Raw genomic sequence first — 12,613 nt, forward strand, 5'->3', positions numbered from 1 at the left:
TTGGTGTTTACAACTTGTTTTCATCACTGGATTTTCTTCAATTGGATACGGGGACACTCTTCATATCACTTTATTGGAAGCACACACATTGCTATGTGCCTTATGAACTGGATATGATTTATTGTATTTAAAGTCATCACTTTTTTATTATATTTCTGGCGCATCACATTTTGGTAGGATTTATAGTTTATTGTGATTTGTGAAACACGATTGGTGTATGCTGCCGGATACCACTTATATACTTTCACACACCTGATTTATGCACAGTGAATTGAGGTTGAGTTATTTTATCACATTTATTGGGTTTGCGCTGATAGTTTTTTTGTATTTCCTCTGAAACTTGTTACTGGTCTTTAATATATAGTCTTGTAATTTGTCAAAAACTTCACTCTTGTGTTGTATTAGGTAGGTGACTGTGTATCTTGAATAGTCGTCTATGAAAGTCACTATGTACCTTTTGCCTCCAGGTGTAGGTGGATTTAGGGGACCACACACGTCACTGTGAACTAAGTCAAGTGGTCTTGAAGCTCTCTTCTGACTGACTTTGGGAAGTGTTGCTCTTGTAGCTTTGGATTTAATGCAACATTCACACTTAACAGTAACTGGACAAGGTGATATTGTTAGATCCCTTGTCAGATTCCTCCTCTGTAGTTCCTGTATGCATTCTGGGTGTCTGTGACCTAGACGTCTGTGCCATATATGTATACAGTCATTGTGCTTGTGTGTACATAGTCTCACCTTTTCCTTCACTGTGTCGAGGTGATATAGATGATCATCCAGCTTGGCACTTGCTACTGTCTGGTTGTTGTTTAGGATTGAACACTTGTCACCTTGGAATTTTACAGTGAGTCCCCTGGCTGTTAGACGCTTCACAGATAAGAGTCCTCCTTCTAGATTAGGAACATAAAGCACATCTTTCACTGGTATGGCTAGATTGTGTCCCGCATCATCAGGGCATACAAGGGTTCCATGCCCATATCCTTCTGCATGTATTTTGCTTCCATCTGCAAGATAAATAGTTTCTTTGTTGTTCAGATCAAGTTCTGTGAAAAAACATCTATCACTCGTCATGTGACTGGTTGCCCCCGAATCGATGCACCAGCCTTGACATTTATTGTTGCCTTTCGCTTTAAATGTGGCATTCCAGTTTCCTTCCCATGGATCATTGATTATGGCTTTGACCTTTTGTTTAGCATAAGATGGACGCTGTCTTATTTGCTCTGCTTTCCATATAGTACAGTCTTTCTTTATGTGTCCATGTTTGTGACATCTGAAACACACTCTGGTCTCTTTCCTGTGTTACCTTGCGTCTGTAGCTTTAAGAGCGGTTCTGGTGTCGGTTTCTGTGGAGTCATGCACTAATTCCTTTCTTCTCTGATACTCATCTATGAGCCTGGTTTTTACAAATGATAGCGTCAGATCTGTCTCAGGACGTGTCTCCAGTGCATTGATCAGTGCAGTATATGTATCGGGCAAACTGCATAACAACATGGCTGCTCCGTGGCTGTCTGTTATATTCTCCCCGATTGATCTGAGTTGTGCAATCACTTCCAGCATTGCATTTATATGCGCCTGCATGTCCTGTTCTCTGCTAAGTCTCATTTTGTAAAGTTTCCGCAGTAGAAACAGCTTGCTGTTTAAACTGGATCTTTCATGCAGTCTTCTCAGTACGTCCCACATGCCTTTAGCTGTGTCCTCATGGCATATATGAATGAGCTGATCATCCTCCACTAGTAAGCTTATGGTAGCCCGTGCCTGTCTGTTTTTCTTGTCCCAGTCCTGATTATTGTCCTGTGGCCTCTCTGTAGTGGTAACCTCCCACAAGTCATCTCTAGATAATAGCATTTCCACTTTAAACTTCCATAGCTGATAATTGTCATTGTTCAGCTTGGCCACTGAGAGTTTAAGTTCTGAGTTTCCAGACATTTTTCCCTCCTTTATATATAAACAGTCTTACTTGTCTATTGGAGATGTCACTGGAAACTTTCCTTGTGTCGATCTCCGCATCAGTCACACTGTCTCCCATTCAAGGCTTTGTTCTGTCTGGGCCGCACCTGGTCAGAAGACTTTATCCGGATCCTGGGCCCATAACCTGTTGCAGAGTGCGATCACTGGGTGCAGCGGAGTCCATTCAGATCAGACATTGTGGAGTAAACAGGAACTGGCTTCTTTATTGGAACATAACCACAGATTACCTTCTCATGGTGAGAAAACACAGACAGGAAGAGATAACCAACAAGTTCAATGCAGTGTACAGGAAATGACAACACATCATGGAGAATACATAGCATATCACTAAGCATTAGCGACATCTAGTGTCCTATTTGTGAACTGCAGTTTATCTGTAATAAGCTAAAAGCTGTTGTATCTCCAACAGTGTGTACTCGGCCCCTGAGCCATTATTGGCTAAAGGCAGCCTGCCTTTAGTCCAATCATGGCAGAGATCATTTGATTGGCTAAAGCATGAGGTCAGGGTGCATGCTTTGGCCAATCACATAATGCGCTGCACGCACGGCGTGCCTGCAGTGCATTATGGGAAACTTGAATTTCCTGCGAAGAAGCACATATGTTCGTCATTCGACGAACGATCGAATTGGCGATGTTCGAGTCGAACTTACCTTCAACTCGAATTTGAAGTTCATCCTTACTCCCAACCATGATTAAGCGGGTTTCCTAACCTCCACTTTAACTAATGTAGCTCTACTCCCATGGGAGCTGCTGTGTGTGGGTTCCCCTGGGTTACCATTAGCAACAGTAGAACATTCTGACATGTTTCCAAGTGTTTTTACCTCAGAATAGGACCAGTCCAATTTCTTTGGTTTTTAGGTTTTATTAGGAACTTGGATAGGAGAAGGGATGAGTGGGATACTCCAATTAAACTGAACTATGCACAATAGGCTGGGACGATATAGAAAAATGCTGATTGACGCTGGTTAACGCTGACTGACACTGGTTAACGCTGTTTGAGCTAGTCACAGGTAGGCCACTTACTTTACTTTGCCTTTTACTGTGAACGAGTCCTTTTAGCTTCCTAAGGCACTCCTTTCCTGAGGTAGCTGTCCTTTATAGTAGACTGCACTGCTGAGCAACTTCAGGGCCCTTCCTGGCGCCCCCTTTACCACCTATTCTTCAGGGCTTAACAACTTGGCACCCCCTTTACTGTATCACTCTGGTTTATCTGACTTCTGGATCCCCTTGATCCCTCTGGAGTGGTCCCCTCTCTTAGGCAGACCCCTGGGCAGATTCTTGAGTACTCACGATACTGTTTTTCCAGAAGTATTCTGCCCAGCAGCTCTACTTGGTCCGTACACTGGATCCTTCTGCAGCACAGCTAGGCCGACTGCCTGGGCCACATTCCTCACATCAGCGGCAGGAGAGACAGCCGTCCACCTCCTCCTGGGACTTTGCTCCCACCAAAAGACACTCTGTCACATGCCCCCTCTGGATTTATTCCCAGTCCCAGGATGCATTGCAGCAATGCCCACTACTGGGACAGTCATAAACCCTGGTTTGCTATTGGCTAGGTTTGCTCCACTGTCCAACAAGTTCCCTCATTGGATACAATGGGGAGACTCCCCAGACTCAACAGGTCGCACCTGAAGCATGTGACAGGCTAACTAACAGATCAGACCATCCTGATAAGCAGAATAGGGTCACATATATGTTTTGCCTAGAACCTACCTGGGAGGGTGCTACACTAAATTGTCTGAATTTGCCCATGGCTGCATTATCTTCGCAGGGAATTTGAACACCCCCTTGGAACCTAAACTATACACATCCCATGGCTCCTCACATATCCCACACAAACGCCTAACCTTCATTCAAAAACGACTCCTTGAGGCGCAACTAATAGATATTTGGAGAATAATGCAGCCTAAAGACAGGGACTATTTCTACTATTCCCATCTCCATAAATCCTATTCGAGGATCGAATTCATTGATCACCACCATTTAGGACCCTTGTTCACTTAAAAATTGAGACTTCAACCCTTTCAGACCAATCCCCCATATATCTTCGCCTAAAAATTCCCTCACTACGTATTAAAACTACCAATTGGAAGTTACCCGGTTCCGGACCACCCACCGCAATTTTACTGCCGCAGGCAGCCCCTCCTGCGCGAACCGACGTAGGACATATTACTGTATGTGTGTGTGTGTTTGCTGTTAACCGTACATTGTATACCCCTGTATGTTGTGGTCTTTAAGGTGCCCATCTAATAGTTTTTTGAAACTATCGATGCTCCCTGCTGATACTACTGCTTGTGGAAGAGAATTCCACATCCTTACTGCTCTGACAATAACAAACCCCTTACGTATTTTAAGGTTAAACCATTTTTCCTCTCTTTTTAGTGAGTGGCCACGTGTCGTATTGTATTCCCTTTCTCTGAAAAGTTTGTTCCTTATGCTAGGGTCACCAGTACAGTATTTGTACATTGATATCATATCCTCCTCAAGCATTGCCCGTCTCAGGACTCTCTCCAGTTCCAGCAAATCCTTTCTGAGGACTGGTGCCCAGAACTGGACAGAAAACTCCAGATGTGGCCGGACCAGAGTCTTGTACAGTGGGAGAATAATCTCTTTATTTCTCGAGTGAATCCCCTTTTTTATTCATGCCAGTATTCTGCTTTGCTTGCAGTGGCTTGGCATTGCATGCCACTGCCATGCCTGTTGTCCACTAGTACCCCCAGGTCCTTTTCTTTTCCATCCTAGATTCCCCCAGAGGTCCCCCCCCCCTAGTGAGTAGCTTGCTTTCGTGTTTTTGACGCCCAAGTGCATTACTTTACATTTTTCAACATGAAACCTCATGTGCCATGTAGTGGCCCACCCTATTATTTTGTTCAGGTCTGCTTGTAAGTTTTCCACATCCTGCATAGAAGATATTGGCTTGCTTAGTTTAGTGTCATCCGCAAATACCAAGATTGTGCTAGATATCCCCTCCTCTAGGTCTTTTATGAATAAATTAAACAGGATTGGTCCCAGGACAGAACCTTGGGGGACCCCACTTTCCACACCCGCCCAATCCGAGTACTCCCCATTTATCACCACCCTCTGGACTCGCCCCTGGAGCCAGTTCTCTATCCAGGTACTCACTCTATGGTCCATACCTATGTACCTTAGTTTGTACAGTAAGCCTTTGTGGGGAAGTTACATAGTTAGTCAGGTTGAAAAAAGACACAAGTCCATCTGATTCAACCAAAAAAAAAAAAAAAAAGTATTGAAAACCCAACCATACAATCCCATATAGAAATGCCCAAATTTGCAAAGGCTTTCTCAAATGCCTTTGCAAAGTCCAGATACACCACATCCACAGACTTTCCTTTGTCTAGATGGCAACTCATTTCATCGTAGAAGGTTAATAGATTGGTCTGGAAAGAAAAATTTTTCATGAATCCATGCTGATTACTACTAATAATACCATTTTCATTACTAAAGTCTTGTATGTAGTCTCTTAACATCCCCTCCAAAATTTTGCAGACTACAGATGTTAGGCTGACAGGTCTATAGTTACCCGGGATATATCTCAGCCCTTTTTTAAATATTGGTACCACGGTGGCTTTTTTCCAATCACCATACCCGTCTGTAGACTATCCTTAAAGATCAAGAATAATGGCTATCACCTGGCTGAGCTCTTTAAGAACCCTTGGGTGCAAGCCATCCGGTCCCGGTGATTTAATTATGTTAAGTTTCTCTAATTTAGTTTTAAGTCTATCTTCTGTTAGCCATGGCGGTACTTCCTGAGTTGTATTTTTTACTTTAGCATTACAAGCTGGGTTAGTGTAGCCCCCCAATTCTTTTGTGAAGACTGAAGAGAAGAAATTATTTAACACTTCGCCTTCTCTCTGTCCTCTGTGTCCAGATTCCCTTAGTCATCTTTTATGGGGCCAATGTGTTCTGGCCTCGCTTTCTCACTAAGTATATACTTAAAGTTTTTCTTACTCTCTTCCGCTAAATGTCTCTCTTGTTCTATTTTAACTGCCTTGATTTCGCCTTGTAATGATTGAATGCTGCCAATGACCCCTTAGCCTTGTATTTTTTGAAGGCCTTTTCTTTAGTATTAATATGCATTTTTTTGTTGGAGGTTAGCCACCCAGGGTTTAGTTTTGCTCTTTTAAATTTATTTCCCTTTGTAATGCACTGGCCAATCCCTTTGTTTAGTATGCTCTTGAAGCACTCCCATTTTTCCTCCGTGTTCTTTGTTCCCAGGATTCTATCCCATTTGATATTTTCTAGCAAAGAGCGCAGTTTTGGGAAATTGGCTCTTTTGAAATTCAGTGTCCTTATACTACCCTTGTGTTTCCTATTACTATGATTAATACTGAAACTGATTGACCTATGGTCACTATTTCCTAAGTTGCCCCGTATTTCTATATCCGTGAGCAGGTCTGTATTGTTGGCAATCAGTAGGTCTAGTACCACATTGTTTCTTGTCGCTGCATTTACCATCTGACCCATGAAATTGTCCTGCAAAACATTTAGGAACTGCCGAGCCTTGGATAAATGCGTGGTTCCTTCTGCCCAGTCTATATCTGGATAATGAAAGTCTCCCATTATAATGACATTTCAAATCCTTGCTGCCAATCCAATCTGTGAAAGGAGGTCGCCTCCCCCTCCCCCCTCTGGTTGAAGGGCCTATAGCATACGCCCAATATTACTTTCCCCATAGTGCCTTCCCTTTGAAGTTCTACCCATAGGGATTCTACCTCAACCATAGCTCCATTATTAATATCATCCCTCATATTTACCTGTACACTGTTCTTAATATACAGACATACCCCTCCCCCTTTTTTACCTTCTCTATCTCTGTGATAAAGGGAATACCCCTGAATGGCCACCAGCCAATCATGAGAGTTGGCGAACCAAGTCTCTGTAATCCCCATAAAATCTAAGTCCTCCTCGTACATCAACAGCTCCAGCTCTCCCATCTTGTTGGCCAGGCTTCTAGCATTGGTATATAAACCTCGTAATTTTGTCCAGATGCATACTATATCCTCGTTTGATGTTATTTTTAGGCTGCTGTTGTTATTTTTTCCCATACCTACCTTGGATTTAGGAACTCTGAACACCCTACCGCTAATGTCCCCATTTGTGCCCGCTAAACTTTGCTCCCCTCTGACTAATTCTACATCTGTACCCTCCCCCCCCATCACCTAGTTTAAAAGCCCCTCTAACTTGTTTGCGATCCGTCCCTACTAAAGAGCCGGTAGCCAACTGAGAAGTCGGCCCAGTTCTCCTGGAACCCGAAACCCCCCTACTACACCATCTCCTCAGCCACTTGTTACGCTCCCTAATCTCCCGCTGCCTCTCTGGTGTGGCTCGAGGTACAGGTAGTATTTCTTAAAATACTACCTTGGAGGTCCTACTCCTCGACTTAGTTCCTAAGTCCCTGAAATCGTTTTTTAGGACTCTCCATCTCCCTCTGCCTAGGTCATTGGTACCCACGTGTAGGTAGCTGGGTCTTCCCCAGCCCCACCCAGTAATCTGTCTGCCACCCCAGCCCCACCCAGTAATCTGTCTGCTGCAATGTCTCAGTCCTACTAAAAATTGCAGATCGCTGCCATTACTAGTAAAAAAAAAAAAAATATATAAAATAACATAAATCTTTCCCCTACTTGTAGACGCGATAACTTTTGCGCAAACCAATCAAAATACGCTTATTGCAATTTTTTTTACCAAAAATATATAGCAGAATACAAATTGGCCTACAAGGATGAAAAAATTAGATTTTTAATTTTTTTTGGGAATGTTATATAGCAGGAAGTAAATGTTGTTGTTTTTTTTTTTCAGAATTGTCGCTTTTTTGTTTATAGTGCAAAAATAAAAGTCGAACAGGTGATAAAATACCACTAAAAGAAAGCTCTGTTTGTGGGCAAAATAAAGGACATCAATTTTATTTTGGTACAGCATTGCATGACCGTGCAATTTTCTGTTAAAGTAACGCAGTACCGAATCACAAAAAAATGGCCTGGTCATTGAGGGGGCAAATCCTTCCGATCAAGAAATGGTTAAATTACTCTCTACTTTCAGATATGATTGATAGGATGCAGAGACGATCTCACCACTTACTTCAAAGAAAATAACAACTCAGGGATCTCCCTTGGAGTTCTTTGGGAAGCCCACAAAGCCCACATACGTGGTAAGCTAATTGAACTGGGATCCAGGAAAAAGAGAGAACGTCTACGTCCCCAATCTGCCCTTATCCAGGAAATTGCTACCCTAGAAAATAAAATCATAAAACACTCCAATCACTCCCCCTATTGCACTCCCTAACCCAAAAACATGAAGAGCTAAAGTTTCAGGCATAAGATTTAGGAAGTTGTGCATGTGTTGCAGAGATGAACTGCATGTGTTTTTTTTGTTTTGCCCTGACATACACTTTGACACCCTTGAACAATATGCCTGCCCCACATCTTTTCAATATCTTCGACAGATATATGAATAGGGCGAAAAATACCCTGTCGAAACTTAGTTCGATCGCTTCAAAAAAAAAAAAAAAACCTCTTTTATTTCTAAAATTAAGACATTCACTGACTCTCTGGTATACGAAACCAAAGCTATTACAAAAGAATTTTGCTTATTTTATCAACAGCTGTACCATGTCTATAGAACTAACGAAGACACTGCCATTAGACGTACTAAAATCCAAGAATACTTAGCACAGGCACGTCTACCCAAGAAAGCAGGAAAGAGCGGCGCCAGCTTAGTGTAGCATAAATTTATTCAGCAATAATGAATGTAGCAACTTACTCTGAGGTAAGGTTAGACAGCTACGATGGGTGTAGTGGGCTCATCCATCTTCTTCTCCTGGGGAAGTGCCATAGAGGAGGGTAGTTTAGTGCCGATGGTGTGGGGAAGCTGTTGTTCGGCAGCCTGTCTGTAGGAGGCGGAGGAGCATTCGCAGCAGGGCTCCGGCTACCAGCTTCTGGTCTGACCAACGTCACTTCCTGGTGGGAAGAAGATAGGGGTTGCACGCGTTCGGAGCATCCGTGCTCCTTCGTCAGGCAGTCTACCCAAGATCCCCCACTCTTCCCTGGAAGCCTTAGAACACAACATCTCTATCCCTGAACTACACTCAGCCCTCCAATCTATGGCCAATGGTAAGGCTTCTGGTCCAGACAGCCTTACCATACAGTACTATCGGATCTTTCAAGACACACCGCTACCTAGATTGGTGTTATAAGCCAATTCTGTATCTAAGGATGGCAGTGTGAGACCGTAAACTTTACATGCCCATATCACTGTACTCCCTAAACCTGGAAAGGACTCTAGTCTATGCGGGAGTAATAGACCGATATCCCTTTTAAACCTAGATGCAAAATTATATGCTAAAGTCCTGGCAAATAGGCTACTTCCTCTGATCCCACACTAGATCTCTCAAGATCAAACAGGCTTCGTACACTAGGCCTGATCTTATATGTACAAAGGCTATCCTAATCCACCCTTCTTCTTTCCACAGATGCTGAAAAAGCTTTTGATAGGGTGGACTGGGAATACCTAATTGCCACGTTATCCTTCCTTGGTATCGGCCCCATTATCCTTCCTTGGTATCGGCCCCATTATGTTAGGTAAAATCTCGGCGCTATATAATTCCTTAACAGACCAATGATACCCTTAGCGACTGGTTCACTTTATTTAATGGCACCAAGCAAGGCTGTTCTTTATCCCTGCTATTGTTTTCCCTATCTTTAAAACCCTTCTTAGCAGTGATACGTCACAATGTCAGCGTACATGGCATCAAAGTAGGATCTTACGAACACAAATACGCTGCATACGCTGATGACATACTGTTCTATGTCCAACAACCCCACATCACCTTATCAAAGCATATGGAAGCTTTTGAAATCTTTGGTTCCCTGTCCAATTTTAAAATTAATCTATCCAAATCTGAAATACTAAAATTTCAACTCCGCCCAAAACAATCGCCCTACTGAAACCCTCTTTCTCTTTTTCATGGCAACCCCGAATAGTGAAATATTCCTTACACCCAATCATTCCACGCTTTTCCGCGAAAACTACATCTCCTTGCTTAACTCCATCTGCCAAGACCTTCACAAATGGAACCAACTAGCTCACTCATGGTTGGAATTAATTAACGTGGTGAAAATGAATATATTACCCAGACTGTTGTTTCTATTCCAGATGAACCCTTTTAAAAATCGCCCAGGTTTTTTTTTCAATCACCTCCTCTTTGATAAGCAAATATATCTGGCATGGTAGATGCCCCCGTATTTCTCGAGCCCAACTAACCAAACCGAAAAGTAAAGGTGAGCTAATCCTCCCTAACCCCAAAAAATATTTTCTCGCCATCATCTTGAAAAGAATTTCAAACTGGAAATTTCATAATGAATCCAAACTTTATGTACAAATCTGGATTCCCAAGCTCTTCTGTTTACTTTCGGTCCCCACCTCACCACTAACCAGGTCTACCTTGGCAATATGGAACTCTATACATAAACCATACTGGTGGCTCTGAAGAAGAGGAATTCCTTGAAATGCATTAGCCCACGGGGTCTTCAGTGACTGTTGTATCTATACGTGTTGATACATTGTATGGAACTTACTGACATTTGTGATGCGCTTTTTATTATTGGTTTTGGGAGTATAATACTTACTTAATTTTTATATAATAAATTATTTGTCTTGGGATGATGCACTAGATCAGTGGGCCCTCTGGCTGTTTTATATAGTTGCAGTGTTAGACTTCCCCAAGTCTTTATGGGCAGCAAGACAGTGGTTACCCGTTTTCAAAAGCAGTGAAGATTTAAGCATATCCATCCAGAGGGGCCATTTTCCTAAGCGCAGGAAGTATTGTGTGTGTGACTGTTACATAAACCATACTATTGGTATTACAACTCACCTCTAATGACTCTTATTGGTCACTCCTTCTTTCCACCCAGGCAATTAGACCCTCAATTTGACGCGTGGCTTCCGTGTTGCTGATATGCACTTTCCCCGATATATTGGTATCAGCCCTGGAACTGGCCGATATTGCCAATATTTTTGTGACGTCATTCTGCCTTCTTAGGCCGCCTCCCTCGCCTTGGACAGCCTCATCTGGAGTCAGGACTAGTCTTGCGGGAGTGTATCACAGCCATACACCCAAACACAGCATCCCGGTGCCAGTCAGCCACCCACACCCACAGGCCCTGTACCAGCCAGCCACAGGCACTGTACACACAAACCAGCCAGCCAGCCACAGGCACTGTACCAGCCAGCCAGCCACCGACAGGCCCTGTATCAGCCAGCCACCCACAAGCCACCCCCCCTCCACAGGGTGCCAGCCAGCCAGCCACCCACCCACCACAGGGTGGCAGACAGCCAGCCACCCACCCACAGACATGGTGCCAGACAGCCAGCCACCCACAGGCCCTGTATCAGCCACCCACAGGCCCTGTACCAGCCGCCCATAGGCCCTGTACCAGCCAGCCACTCACAGCCTTTGTGCCAGCCACCCACCTACCACAGGGTGCAAGCCAGCCACCCACCACAGGGTGACAGACAGCCAGCCACCCACCGCAGGGTGCCAGTCAGCCAGCCATCCACCACCAGGAGCCAGCCAGCCACCCACCAAAGGGTGCCAGACAGCCAGCCACTCACCACAGGGTGCCAGCCAGCCAGCACCCACCACAGGGTGCCAGCCAGCCACCCACAATATGGTGCCAGCCAGCCAGCCATCCATCACAGGGTGCCAGCCAGCCACCCACCACAGGGTGCCAGACAGCCAGCCACCCACCACAGGGTGCCAGCAAGCCAGCCATTAAGCATTAAACAAAAATTAACATGTTCAGTACCAGATTTCTGTCAAAAATTGTCTTTATTTTTCAAAACTTTAAATGTACAAAATATCAGCCCATATAGGCCGATACCAATAGGTTGAGACCAAAATATCGGCATCGGCCCTGAAAAAAACATATCAGTCTATCCCTAATATCTACCACTAGTGATGAGCTGAACACCCCCCGGTGTTCGCAGCAGAACACCGCAAACGGGGGAAAAGTTCTAGTGAACATGCAAACTCTATTAAAATCTATGGGACATGAACATGAAAAATCAAAAGTCATTTAAAAGGCTTATATGCAAGTTATTGCCATAAAAAGTGTATAGGGACCAGGGTACTGCCCTGGGGGACATGCATCAACACAAAACATTTTTTTAAAACTATAATTTCTACAGGAGCAGTGATTTTATTAATGCTTTAAGTGAAATAATAAAAATGAAAAATTCCTTTAAATATCGTGCCTGGGAGGGGGGTTCCCTTAATGTGCCTGTAAAGTGGCGCATTTGTGCGATGTATGTAGCCTGCTGCAGCAATACTGACATTTCTAAAGGAAAAAATGTCATTTAAACTTACTCGTGACTGTAATGAATTGCCCCCCCCCCCCCCCCAGTCCATACCAGGGTCTGGTACGGATTTTGAAATTGAAAATTGAAAAAAAAATCAATAACAGACCCTTATCCGAGCAAGCAGCCAAGATGAGGGGGGGGGGAATGAGCGAGCAGCCCCCCTCCTGAACCATACCAGGCTGCTTGCCCCCCAAACCACCTTGTCCCCATGTTGATGGGGACAAGGGTCTCTTCCCGACAACCCTGGGCTGTGGTTGTGGGGGTCTACGGG

The sequence above is a fragment of the Pelophylax lessonae genome, assembly GCF_965119305.1.
Source record: "Pelophylax lessonae genome assembly, chromosome: 2".
In the NCBI taxonomy this organism is placed as follows: Eukaryota; Metazoa; Chordata; class Amphibia; order Anura; family Ranidae; genus Pelophylax; species Pelophylax lessonae.